We start from the raw sequence: 14,111 nt of genomic DNA, 5'->3' as shown, positions 1-14,111 counted from the left end.
GGGGGCTTTTTTTAACGTGTGTTTTACACTTTTGCCCGGTTAAAACATGGCTAACAGTAAATTAGTAGAAGTGCAAGTAGGATTAAAACTTAGTGGAGTTTTATGAAGCAATTAGAATGGTCTTTCATAAAGCCAGCTGAAAAATGCAGTTTTATCCAAAGCACATCTGCTCTATCTTTTCTTATGAAGCACTTTGACCTTCCACTGCAAGCAACAGAAGGTTTGGCGGGTAACACAGTGTGTTCTAGTTATGAAAAATGTAGGAGAGAGTTGTAATAACTCTGGGGTTTGTGGAGTTTTGCTTCCAGAGAGCCTGTTATGATTTTCGTTTGTCCTTATGAAAACTTTGCAGTGAGCTCAGAAGGAAAACAACCTAAATGATTATGTATGCATACCCCTGCCTTCCATGGCTGACCTGGGCTTAGGCTTATCCTAAACTTACCTGTGTTCTTTTATCTAGTTCAGACATGAAGAAAGCATTGTATGTTTGAAGCTTTGCTTTCTTTTTTTCTGATCAAAAATACTACCTTTTCCCACCAACTTTGCTTTATGAAGATCCTCCCTAAAGACAACAATGGCTGTGGAGAGTTAGTTCATGCTATCTGCAAGCTGGCCAAAGCCAGCGTTTGCTTGTTGCTCCTTGATGCTGTAGTTTGGCCCTGTGTCTCCTGTCTTTGCATTGCCATCTCAAAACACTGTTCTCTACTGAAGGTGGAAGTTTGTCACCTTGAACTGAGAGCCTAAGTTGGAAAGGCACCAGTTTTATTAGGTGGTGGGAAGGGTCCTGTTAGTTTTCTTTAGAGCCTGTGAAGAAGGGGAGATGCTGTAGTGAGAATGGAGTGAAATCTCAGAGTCTAATCAGAAGAGTGACACTGCTAGAAAAATGTGGATTTTTTTGTGTTTGGCTTTTAACATCAAAGCTTGGTGCAAAGCAGGGTTGCCTTCAGCTGTCTCCAGGACAAGTAGCATCTTCATGCTGACTTTCCTCTCTGGCACTGTTCTAACATGTAGACCAACCATGGACAAAACTGGAAATTGCCTCCTCAAGCTAGGCAGTAACATACTTCAAGTAAAGCATAGGAAAGTTGTGTGGAGACAGGTCTTTGTGAGGGATTCTTGAGCAGAATAGTCATAGGTGAGGCATTGGGGACAGGGTTCTTTGGCACACTGTTCGCTCTGTGTTCTGCCAGCACAGTTGCCATTGCACAGATATGGCCTTATTTCCTCTCCCTTACCGTTCAAACCTTTATTGGTGACATCATTCCATGGATATCCCCAATATTCCCATCTGAAACACCTTACAGAGACTGTCTAAAAGGAACAAAAACCTATCCTGAAAATCAGATTCTTGTCAGAATATTTCCAAGTTGAAACCCCAGACTGTAAGCCACATCTGAAGCAAATGTAGGTGGCTTCCAAAAGAAGCTATGGATTTTCTTGTCTTTCTTTAAAGATAAGACATTGGCCCAAGTAGTACCCTGTATAATATGATAGACTTGTACTAAGTCATTGCAATCAGGAAAACATACTGGGTTTTCCTTTTCTTCTGTATTCTGTGTGCAAACCTGCTTCTGAGGGAATTTTGCTTGGCAGCTCAGCTTTCCATGGAAGTGGGGTGTGGTGTCAGTACAAAGTTTCTTTTTGTTTTCTAAGTATTTCTCTGGCCCAGGGAGACATTTGCAGTCCTTAGGCAAACACATGCACCCACCCTTGTCAAACTGTCAAGGGATGGAACCCAGCTGTGTGTGTGGGGATTGCTCCTGCTGCAGAATCCTCTGCTAAATGTAAAGGAGAGAGACTGCTGCTGCTCAAGGGCTTCAAAGATGATTTAAAAAAAAAAGGAAAATGGTTTTATTTAAAACACCTGTGTCTTATATGACTGCCATTAAATTTTCATTCATTACCCTGTGCCACAGAAAATGGCATGTCCTGCAGTCATACTTGAGTAAAGATCTTGCTGCTTTGTATAGAGATGCTTTGAGAAGGGTCTTGCATGCAGCTGTTTTTATTCATCTGAAATGGAAGGATGCTTTTAGTTAGTACAGGCCAACCAAAATACACCTTTCTAGATCTTTGCCTGAACTCCTAGAGCTCAGCCTTCAATTAAAGCTGTTAGTCGTGCTGTGGGTCTTGTCGATGGTGGCTTTGAGTCCTATTGCAACACTGGGAAATCAGAGGGACTGCGTTTCAGTGTGTGAGGTTTGTTTTGGTTTTCATTATCCGTTTGATTCCAGCCTCCTGTCACCTCTTCCTGAGATCTGTCAAAAGCAGTTCTATCTTTTTTTTGGTAGTTACAGAATCAAGCAAAATGAGGCCTCCTGCTTTATTGGTGTTTGTAGGTGCTGGAGTAGCAGAGGTAACAGTGCCCTGCAGGTTGGTGCTATGCTGGGGGGGTCAGCACAGTCCTGTGTTTGGTCTGTGTACCAATAGGTGCTGTGTGGTCATCTTTGCATTGCTGTTGGGTTGTGCATGAGCAGGAGCACCCCTGAGCAGCAGTCTGGTGTGTGGTAGTGCTCATGTAAGCTGTGCTCACGTACAGCAGTTGCCTCTCAAAGGCAGCAGTATCAGCATCTTAACAGTGCTTAGTATCTTTGTTACCCTGAGAATCTTCATGCATCTGCTCAAGGGGTTGAGCAGCCACGGAGTTTACTAGATTGTTAATAGTTCTTGTAAATGAAACAGCCTGCTGGAGATCTTAACATTCAGGTCCTTATAGTTGAAAGAAAATTCTTCCATTGTCTTCTTCCAGAATCAAGAAAGTCAAGGCAGCCTCCCCCTTTCTCTGTGCCTTTTAGGCTCTAAATGAATGGAGGTGGAGGGACAGACGCTGCTTGAAACGAAGACAATAATGGCTCCAAAATATGACTGAATGGATTCTGATTGAATCCTGTTTTGAAGTGCTTCAGATCTGTCATTGATTTGGCTTTCTATCATTTTCAGTCAGATCTAGCTGTAAGCACTGTTTTCCAACCCTTATCTGCTGTTTAGGCACCACCAAAAAGCGTGTGTGAAAAGAAGACGGGAGTCGGAGGACTATCCTTCTTCCAAAAAAAGTTATTTCACAAGGCATCAGGGAAAGGGGAAAATACAGCTTCGATACAAAGTGCATTCAAAATGCATTGTGAACCTTTGTGAACAGGTGACCACAGTGATGCTGATCACTCTGTGATTTGTTTGGCTGTTGTAGCAATTGCTTTCTGTGCTTCCTGAATACGTTGGAGTTTTTTCCGTTTTTCTTTTGCTAAAATTGTGGAATCATCCCAGGTATAGAGTTCTGAGTTGTTGACATCTTTCCAGATCCCAACTTCATCAATTTGATGGTGAATTAACTAGAATTGTGCTTGTTTCTTCACTAAAGCATTATCTTGGAGGTTGGTTTATTCCTACCAATAAATGTCTGCCTTTGGAAGAGCATGTAGTGTGGTTTTAGTATTATTTAGTTGTTCATTTAGGAATAAAGAAGTCTGCAAAGTTGTGATCTGATTTGACATCTTTCCTTGGCTTCATCAAAGAGATTGTCTATAATATTCCTATGATAAAATGACAAGGACTAGACATGACTCTTTTGAGACTACCATCTTCTTCCAACAGCAAGACTCTTCCAAGATTACTTCTCATTCTATCCATGTGGCAGGTGCATAGGTCTGAAACAGATAATCTGGAAGAAATCTGCTGTATATATATATAGACAGAATACAATCTGTAATTGTTGATCTTGGAAAAAGTGATAAGAACTGCATAGTTCCCTGCAACTGCTGAATAAATGCAGCTGCTGGAAGGTTTTGCCTCTCATTCTGTTCATGCTTTGATCAAAAGCTTTCATTGCATGTTCAGAGATAGTATTTTATGTACCAGTGATGCTGAATGTACAGCACTGTACGTTAAATCATTGGAACAGGTGTAGAGGTACCTTTAAGGATAGGCTGGGTGTATTAAGGCTTTGTATAGCATCTGAAAGCAGCTCAGGGTGAAGGTAGCTTGTTTTGTGGCAATGTCACTAACGTACCATCTGCTGGCAAATGATCATCAGCTCAGAACTAAACTGCACCTTGTAGTGGAGTGGACCTGCATGGTTTGTATGCATACAAAGCTTGTTGTCTTGATTATTGATGAAGGTACTCTTCTGTGAAAGTCGTGTATTCCAGAGGGAACAGTTCTGGTTGCAGGGTTTCTTTCATTGGAGAAACACTAAGGAGCTTTTCCACAGGTTTATAAAGGAGAAACTGAGGCAGAACATGTTTGGTATCATGTTGACAGTTTATCATGGATGGCCAGTGAGATCTACAGGAGAACCAGATGAGATAAGGCACCTAATCTTGTAAAAGCTAGAAAGAAAGGATTTGAAGACCTTTCCTGAAGGTGTTAACAGATAAGCCCTTGCTGAGCAACTGCAATTTTTGTAAGCATGTCTGCACTAGCTTGCACAAAACATGTTTCCAGCTCTGACTGAAAATACCAGCCAAGAACCTAGACATAGGCTTAGGTCCTCATCCCAGCCAGTGCCTCAACAGGTAGTGAGAAAGCATCAAATGATGATGGTAGCACTGAGGAGCAGAGTTCAGGCATATTCTCTGCCATAAAGGACTTCTCTCTGTGTCCTTGCTGTGGGCAGAGCTGCAGGGCAGCTGACTACTGCTGCCCTCAACCTCTTCCGCAGTCCTGCACGTGTTCCAGAGCCACTGCACACAATGGCTGCGGGAGGCTGCTCTCACAGGCTGTTGCAAATACTCATCCTCTCTGAAAATGAGCAGCTGAATTTTACCATTGCTGTGTATTCCAAGCGATCCAGAGTCTTGGAAAAACAATGGGATGGAAAGATTTTCTTTCCATTTTCTCTCTTCTTTCTCTGTGCTACTGAAAACAGGAACATTCTGGAAACAAACATTTTTCATTTTCTGGGTGTCAAAATTCCTTTTAAAAATAATTGCAAAGACTATTTTGTGTGCATCCATTTGGTAAATCATGCCAGATCATAGAATCAACTACATTGGAAAAGACCTGCAAGATCATCCAGTCCAGTTGTTCCCCAGCACTGCCAAGTCCACTACTAACCCATGTCACTAGGGCCCTCATCTACACAAGTTTTGAACACTTCCAGGGATGGTGACTGCACCACTTCCTTGTTCCAATGCCTGACCACCCTTTCAGGGAAGAAATTGTTCCTAATATCTAGTCCAGACCTCCTCTGGTGCAGCTCAAGGCCTGTCTTGATTGTTAATAGCAGTTAAATCGGATCAAAATCAGCAAGCACTTCAGAAATGCAAGGTGACAGCTAGCATACCACGTGGTTGGTACATGAGGAAGACAAAGCACTTGTATAACCTGAGCACACGAGCCCCTGCTTCTTCCACTGTGCAGTCAAGTTCCTGGTCACCATACGTATCTCCCCACATGTTGTTTATTCTTCCCCCTTGCCCATGAATGGGATTGTCTCATAATCAGTGACAGACACAGAGCTGGATTTCTGTCCCTTGATCTTGGGAGGGAACCACAATGGAAGGAGAGTGCATAATTTCTGGCTTTAGACAGATGATGGTTAAGCTGGATGGCAAAAATAAAATCCAGCCCAGGCATACTGTTGACAGCATGCAGAATAATTTCCAGCTAGCTCTAATGCAGCCTACCCACCATAACTGCAAATCTAGCTGTTAGCAGCTCAAGATGTGTGCAAAGCACTGAACTTTCCCATCTCCTGCATTTTTTCCCAGATGTTCACTGTGAATAGCCTTTTCCTCGTATACATGTCTGGTTCCACTTGTTCCTGTGTTAAAGTCAACATAAGGTTCCAAATAAATCCCTGATGCAATTATGACAGCTTTGTTGAACTTAGTGACAACCGTCCTGAGCTATGATGGATGGTGACTGCACTGGCAACTACAGCAGGAGGGGGAAGCTGTAATGGAAAAAGGTGTAGTTTCAAGGTCCTCTCACTCTATGCTTAGGGCATGTGTATGCAGACATACCTTCTAATGTGAATTACTTTAAATGCAGGAACCTAAACTCTGGAAGTGAAGTTTCCTCAAATTGGCATGGTACTTCAGCTGTCGGGGTTTTTTTTAATGTTTAGACAGCGTTAGTGTAGTTTGACTGAGCACCCATATTGTTGTCTACCATGGCCTCTCAAGTTAGTATAAGACCTTAGAAATAATGCAGGTGTGCGTATACTTAAGCATTATATGTGGCGGCCAAGCGTTCATAGCAACGCTGCTTTTTGATCCTTCGATGTTGGCTCTTCCTATCATTGTGAAGCAGAATTCACCAAGCATTGGATTGTTCACCCACTGATAGGGAACATGAGCTGGGTTTAGACCATCATGAGACAGGTTAGTTTTACCCTTCTGATGATGTGTTGTTGCAATAGTAATCCTGCTCAGTACGAGAGGAACCACAGGTTCAGACCCCTGGCGCTTGTGCTTGGCTGAGGAGCCACTGGCACGAGGCTACCATCTGCGGGCTTATGACTGAACGCCTCTAAGTCAGAATCCCGCCTAGACGCTCGATGTTGTGCTGTTGCGTCATCGGTCACTCGAGATTGACCCAGGAGCTGACAGTCTTGTTCAGAATGTGTGGGTTAAACCCTTCCTGAATCTTTGTTAGCGAAGACAGGCCTTCCTCATAGGAGAAGGAGAACTCCTCTCTTCAAACCCAGGCAGGTGGAGCTCGCCTAGCCTTGTAAGGTCTTCCATCAAAGAGGACACTCTTACAGAACCTACGACCTGAGGACTTTGCTCTCACCTCTCTAGCTAGCTAGGCCGTGGCAGTTAAACCTCAGGTGTAAAGGGTGGGGACAGTTCTGTGCGAGCTGCGCCTCACCTAAAAAATCCACTGTGCAGGCTGGAAGGGATCACTGTCACTCTCACTTGTGTGTATGGACGGGCGAGGGTCGAAGCGGCAGGTGACAAGGTGCATGGGAAGCTGCAGATCCTTGCATGCAGACGGACCAGCGCATGGGTAGCTCGAGATTGCTCAGGAGATGACAGTCCTGGTTGGACACTTCCTGACTGCCTAAGCACCCCTTTTTTTCCAACCAGATTTGCATATCCCACCTGCCCATGGTCATCGTGCTTGTAGTAAGCGTGGTTAAAGCCCTTCCCAAATCTTCGCTCACAAAGCCAAGCCATCAATACATGATGTTACTGTCAGTGGGGACTAAGCATAAAACCTTGCGGTTTTGTTTTGTTCAGGCGTGATTTTAATCTATAGGATACATGGAATTTTTTCCAGGTGATCTTACAGTTGTTGAGCACCTGTATGGCACAATGACAGAGCCTTTAATTTCTTTTCAAGGTCAATCTGTGCTCTTTCTCTTGGGAAATCCTTGCAAACAGCTTTAGGGCTATAATCTCCAGTGATGAAAGTCCATTGGTTTTAATGGAGTTGGTTCAGCAGGGAGCTTGCCTGTTGGATTTGACAGAGCAATGAGGTGGCCTGATGGCAGTAGCTTCTGTTGTTTTCCCTGGAGAGGAGAATGAGGACATGATAATCCTCTTCAAAAAGGATTGGGATTCGCTCTGAATTCCCCACACAGTGTCTCAGAATGAGTTTCACACTGCTGCTGTATTTCTCTGCAGCAAAAGGAATAAAAAGTAGCTGAAGTCTGGATAACTCAAATCAGATTAAAAACCTTCTGTTTGGGAACTGAACATGAGTATGAAATCAGGTATCTGCAATAACAGGCTATAACATACAGCATGTGGGATAGAATGCTGTCTTGGCTTTCCTGTTGGGTTTCTGTTTGAGGAGTCCAGCAGTAAACACTGTCCTGACTCTTGTGCGCTTTGGTGTTGAACTGTATGTTCTCACTTAAGATATGTCTTCAGAGTGGACTGCTGCACAGTACAGAGATACCAGAGGCAGACTAATCACAGCAGCATTTTTCTTGGTAAAGCAGGGATCTACACTGCATCTAAGCTGACACTGTGATTTCTGTTACTGCATCAAGGCTGCCTCTAGTTCCCGCTTACATTATTTAAATGGCTCAGGTATATTTACACTGTACTGTGGTTTGCAGCACTGATAATCCTCACCCTTCTGGCCCTTACCAGCATGGAATTATTCCTGTGTCACAGAATCATTCCTCAATCCCATCTGTAGAAGCTCTGTAGATCAACCCCCTGGGAAATACCACTCAAAATATCTGTTGTTCTGCTTAAAGGCTGAGAGGTTTCTACAGCCTTCTGGATACCTGTGTCCTCCTCTTGGTTAGTTTCGTGCTTTATACCTTGAAATACAGTAGAATTTATTGTATCTCTTTATCAAGTACTCCAACTTAATCCTATAGAATTTTTATGAAACTATCAACTAGACTAGTGTCCTATTTAATATATCTGCTTACTTATATTAAGTTCCTATTTGTAGGTGTCTAACTTAAACCCAAATACATGTTTTGCATATAGCTTTTATATAGGCATATGTACATGAAATCATACATGCACCTTGGATAGAGAGAATGTGGAGAAATTCATGCTGTGGATGTGTTTGCCTGTATTAAATAGTTTACAATATAAGATAGAATATATATCAAGAATATATCAAGGCCAGGTTGGACGGGGCTTGGAGCAAGCTGGTCTAGTGAAGGTGTCCCTGTCCATGGCAGGGGGTTGGAACTAGATGTGCTTTAAGGTCCCTTCCAACCTGAACCATCCCATGATTTTGTGATTTTTCTGGTAGGTTCTAAGAAGGATACAACCCTCCCAAATGGTCTCACAATGTTTAAAGCTCCACCTTTCCTAGACATCTTCAATGTTCCACTGCATTTGCAGTAAAGTGAGATGAAGTGGTGATCTCACACCACCACCAGTGATGTAGAAAGCATGACATGTAAGGTATAGTCTCCTCATGCTTCCAGTTAATACAGGCACAGTCACACATGCTTCCCATGCACACATGTGCATGTGCTTAGCTAAGCTTCATTCTGAAAACCTAGCTATGGCTGCATTAAGCTTCTCCATCTTCAGTTTCCATTTTCCTCTGAATACTGAGAGGGTCTAAATGAATATCTGTTTACATTAATTGAAAGAAATAATGTTTTTCCTCAGGCCCTAGATGGCTTTAGACAGCAAACTGACATCCCTTCCAGTATGAGGGATAGTGCAAGAGGGCAAACTGCTTGCATCATTTTCATGTGGAACAACCTCTGCTGATGTACAATCCCATGAAGCCTCTCAGGACAGTTAACCCCTACCCCTGTTAACCTTTCACACAACTAGCAACGGAAAGGTGCGGCAAAAAATCAACTGCAACTTGAGGTCATAGCAGGTAGCTTTATGTGAGTGAAAGGATCTGGATTCAGTAATGTTTGTGCCAAATGTATTTTCATTAATGTTTATTTTTAGCAAGATGAAAAAAAAAGTACAGAAAAATTTAAGATTTGAAGTCTTTCAAAAGCTGCCTTTACTTCTCTTTATTCCAACTGAAAAATACTGACTTGGTCCAGTGAGAGGCTGGGAGCTGTGCATGGTTTTTGCTGCGTTTTCTGATGCATTTTCTGGTAAGTAACACTGGCAGAAAATTAAAGCCTAATTCTGCAGGCGATACAAACTCTATATGGCCACTGACTATGTTAGCAAACACTGAATGATAATGATCTTAAGGTCCTTTCCAAACCAAACCATTTTATGATTCTATAATGGGCTCCAGTGTTAAAACATCGATGAAGCTTGTTGTAACGAGTCTTTATTGCAAATCAGGACTGTGGTCTTGTTATGGTGAAGTACATAAGGATGTTTTTAATGAATAGAGTAATATAGTTAGGACTTAAATGAAAATATGTATTTGCATATGTTTACTTTTACAGGAAAAACTATGTGCAAAATGAATTTGAATGAGTGTGTTCAAAAGGAAAGGAGACTTATGTATGAATTGTCAAACAAAATTTCTTGTTTGTTGAGTTCTGAATGACTATTAAAGAGCAGAGTCTGGTAAGCACTTAGCTGAAACCTTCGCATAAGGAGAAAGGAGGAGAAAACAGATGCCCATTTGACTAGAAGCGTGAAAAGCATGTACAGAGGGTCAAAGACTGTCAGGACAGAGAAGATGAGATGCATGGTCTACCAAAAAAGACCACCTGTCTGAAGTGGCAGAACAGATTGTAAAGCACTGGGAGTAGACAAAATGTGCTAATACTTATTACTTTAAACAAAGAGTATGGTGTAAGGGAAGCAGAGTAGCTGGGGGAGACAAGTGGGGTATTTGAAGGCTATCTTGTTCACAGAGGGAGACGGTGAATTGAGAGCTTTACATGGAGAGTGCCACTGCACTTAGTGTCCATACTGGGAAGGTAAATGAGCAACTGTGTGTGAACATGGTCACTCAAGGGCACCAGTCCTGCCATGAATTTGCCATCTTACAAATACTACAGTTTGGAATCTGTCTTCAGGCTTTGGTTCAGACCATCATAGCAGGTGGCTCTAGGTGTTTGGACGTCTCTCTGGGCGGGTTCAGTGATTACCTCAGGCTGGCTTGTACCCATGTTACTTTAGGAGTGCAGCTCCAAAGCAGGAGATTTATCTTTTAGACCGTGTGATGAGAAGCAGAGAGTACCTGGTTGGCTTTGCTGAGCCCATGTAGAGATCTGCTTCCAACATGAGCTGTGCTGGGCAGGAAGAAGTGCAAAGTGCAAGCTCCAGCCAGGTCTCTGCTGCCAAGGAGGCATTGATCATCTGCTGCACAAACCTCACTGACAGCACGGGATTTTAGGGATGTTGCTTCTTTTCTGATCTTTTAAATGTATTGACTAGTCCTGTAAATTCAATTGATCTTGGATTCTAGGTGACTGCTAGCTCTTGAAAGGTTCTTCCCACTGAAATTCCTGGTACTTGCTCTTTACTCGGACTCCAGTTTAACTGCCTTGCCTGAATAACTAATAGCCAGGATGAACTTTACGTCTGTTTAAATGCTTGTGGCTTTACAGTATAATGTAATATGATGCTGTCCTCTGGGACAACGTGGGAAAATGTAAAAACCAATTCCATGCGTGTGTTTGCAATATTAGAAAGGCAGCTTGGTCAGGTTGGTCAGGCTTGGATTCTTTTTATAGTAGGACAAGTAAAACAAGCCTGTTTCTCAAACTGCTTGGCTGAAGATTTTTTTCTCATGAGTAAATATTTATAGAAGTTATATGGAATGGTTACATCCCTGTGGAAGGGTAGCTTGCGTTATTTTGTAATGGTAGACCAAACTTTCTCCTTGTTTAACCATGTGTATCAGGGTAAACAAAAGAATTCCTAAATCACTTCAGTTCTGGCATCTCAATTGCCTAATTAAAGGTGTATATGGATACTTGGGTAGATATTTATTTAGTTACCCACCTGACTTTTGCTGCATGAAGTACAACTGCATGCCTCCTATGTGCAACAGAATACTTCCCCAGAAGTTCCCCAGACAAGGCTAACTTCTGTTTTACTGATCTTACAAGAAAGAAAGATACTCAAGGGCTTCTTTTGCCAGGTAATTAGTGATTTATAGTGGAACATATGACTTCAGGCACTTGAGTTATCAAAGTTCAGCTGTGGTGCCAGGGGGCATGTGGCACCCTTTGTCCCTGCAAAAGCCCCAGCAGTGGGTCTGGTCACAGAGCCCTTATTGTGGCTCTGAGAGTCTCCTCCACAGTAAGGCATCAGTCACAGCCTCAAATTCTTCCTCTGTGTGTGAAGTTTGCTAAGCAGTATGATCTTAATCCTGCAAGATGTCTGAAGCTACAAGAGAAGAATACGCACATAGACCCTGTCCCATACAAAGAAAAGTGACAAAGTGACACGTGGAGGAAATACAGCCAAGCCTGAGCTATGATCTTTCAGAGTGAACAGAAGTAAGTCCTGTGATCTCTTGCACACTTATTTCCCTGGTCATAAATAGTGAAATTAGATGTTTGTCTGGAGACAAGAATGTAAAAGCAATCCTCTGTGCCCAGAGCATGGGATCATTTTGGTCCGGAAAAGCTTTGAAAGATTCCTCTTCATTCAGTCCCAGTTACTTCTGCCTGTCTGAACACAAACTTCTGCAGCCTCTTCCCAGGCTTCTTGTTTCTGAGACAAAGCCATTTCCATTTAGAGCCCTCCAAGCCCCATCCACCGTAAGCTTTCCTTTGACCTGCTGGGTGTGGACAGTTTCCCCAGAGCACCCTGTCCTGCCCACTCTGCCCTCACCAGACATGGGCAACAATTAAGCTAATTAAGCTATATGCAGGATTAAGTCTATAGGGCCAGTTTCACAAAGGGACTTAGGTGTTTGCAATGGGAATTAAGCTGATTATCAGCATATCGCTCTCATTATACAGTCTTTGAAACTCGCATAGCCTTGTGCTTGTGCACATTTCCCCTCTGAGAGTTCCTGTGCCTACCAGGAGGGAACAGAATTCCCTTTATGCTGTTCCCTCAGTGAGAACTGCCCCAGGGTGAGTCCTGGGCTGGGGACAACCCCCACCTCACCATCCAGTGCTCAGAATCTGTGAGATATACCCCATATCCCTGCCACAGGCTTTGCTTGCTCCATGTAGTAGGAAAGTCTGTTTGAACTGTCTTGTTTCACACCTTTATGTACAGAGTTGTCAGGGAACAAAAGACATTTTTGTTAGCAATGGCTCACAGAGCTTTTCTTTCATGTGTGACAGATGCTTTCAGAATCCATTTGAGGGAATCTGCATAATTGATACACAACACCAGTGACCCAGCCTGAATGACTTAAAGTCTTTATTTTCATCCCGGGTGGCTCAGAAGCAGCCAGTGGAATTTGTAAGGCTCCATTAAAATGTTCAGGTCTTTGGGCTCTCTAGCAATGGGGGCCACATGAATACCTGAGGACAAATAGCCTAGGTTTCATTAGCAAGATAGAATCTGCAGGGTGAAACATGGGAAATCAAATGTGATAAGGAAATGATTGTGAGCTGGTTATGCAGAGTGTCAGCTGCAGCAGGCTGAAGAATAATAAAAGGAGGGAAAATGATGAGTTCTAAACTGCAACAATTGCCCTACAAGCCTTGACTGCTGCAAGACATATCCTTCTCTCTGTCACCCCTAGCAAGGGTTAGCAAGCTTTTAATAAAAAGCCAATGTGGAAAATTCTTTTGACAAAGTACATCGTTCAAAGTGGTGTTGCTGTCAGCAGCATGTTGTACCGCTCCCTCTTCAGATTTTTATCTTCATCTAGGCATAAAGACTCATCCCAAAATGAGGAGAACTTGGGTGGTTTAGTTTCTTCTCATTGAACAGAATGTATCTGAATAGCTCAGGCAGTGAGCTTGGGGGCTTTTGGAGGGTCTCTATGTTTCCCAAGGGTAAGATACAGAAAAATGCTACAGGTTTAATTTTAAAGATATTTTTCCGATGATTACTCTGCTCATTAATGATCCTCTCTTTCATTCTCTGATTTTTCTCATTCCCTCAACCCAATGGATCACTACAGCACCTATGCCTTGGTTTCCAAGGGATGTGGGATTGCAGCCCACGTGGGCTGGTAGAGTTGTGTTCAGGGTCTGCAGCAGGGTCTGGCCTTCCAGAGGTTCCCTGTAGTAAAGGCTTCAGCAATATTGAGAAGGGACTGAGTGTTCTGAAAATAATACGTCCCGAGTCACACCACACTCATTTCCAGTAAAGTGCTGAGAGTCATATTACCACATTTATCCCATTCAGCTCCCTGAGTCACCACAAATATCACTGGATGAGTTGCTTATTCTCTCTGCGTCACCATGATCCATTTAAATTGGGGATAAAGCGTAGCATTTCTTCACCTGCAAGGAACACCAGCTTTGCACTGATGACTTTATGTTCTAAAATAGTGATCAATATAAGGACTTATATTGAAGTTTCTCCCACCTTAGTGCGCAGTCTCTGGTGTCTCTGCACAAATGGCTTGTGCTGGGCACACTTGAGAGATGGGTTGCAAGGTCACCTGGGTTGGATCCAGTATGGCAGGTCTCAAGGTCCTGAATGCTTTGCAACAGCACAGTAATCATACTTGTTCTCTAACAAGTCTTAGCATGGAAAGCAGTGGCAGTCTGGAAGATGGTATTTGTTCCCTTTCCCACTCTAGTTTCAATAAGGTGTCTAAATATAGTCGTATATATTCTTCTATTCTAGCTTTCTGTGTAAATCACAGAGCCAAGGAGTATGTCT

The sequence above is a fragment of the Pezoporus flaviventris genome, unplaced genomic scaffold (assembly GCF_033815535.1).
Source record: "Pezoporus flaviventris isolate CSIRO_AGI_PZ_B2104156 unplaced genomic scaffold, CSIRO_AGI_Pfla_v1 ptg000040l, whole genome shotgun sequence".
Classification (NCBI taxonomy): Eukaryota; Metazoa; Chordata; class Aves; order Psittaciformes; family Psittacidae; genus Pezoporus; species Pezoporus flaviventris.
Note: the sequence above shows the minus strand (reverse complement) of the source record.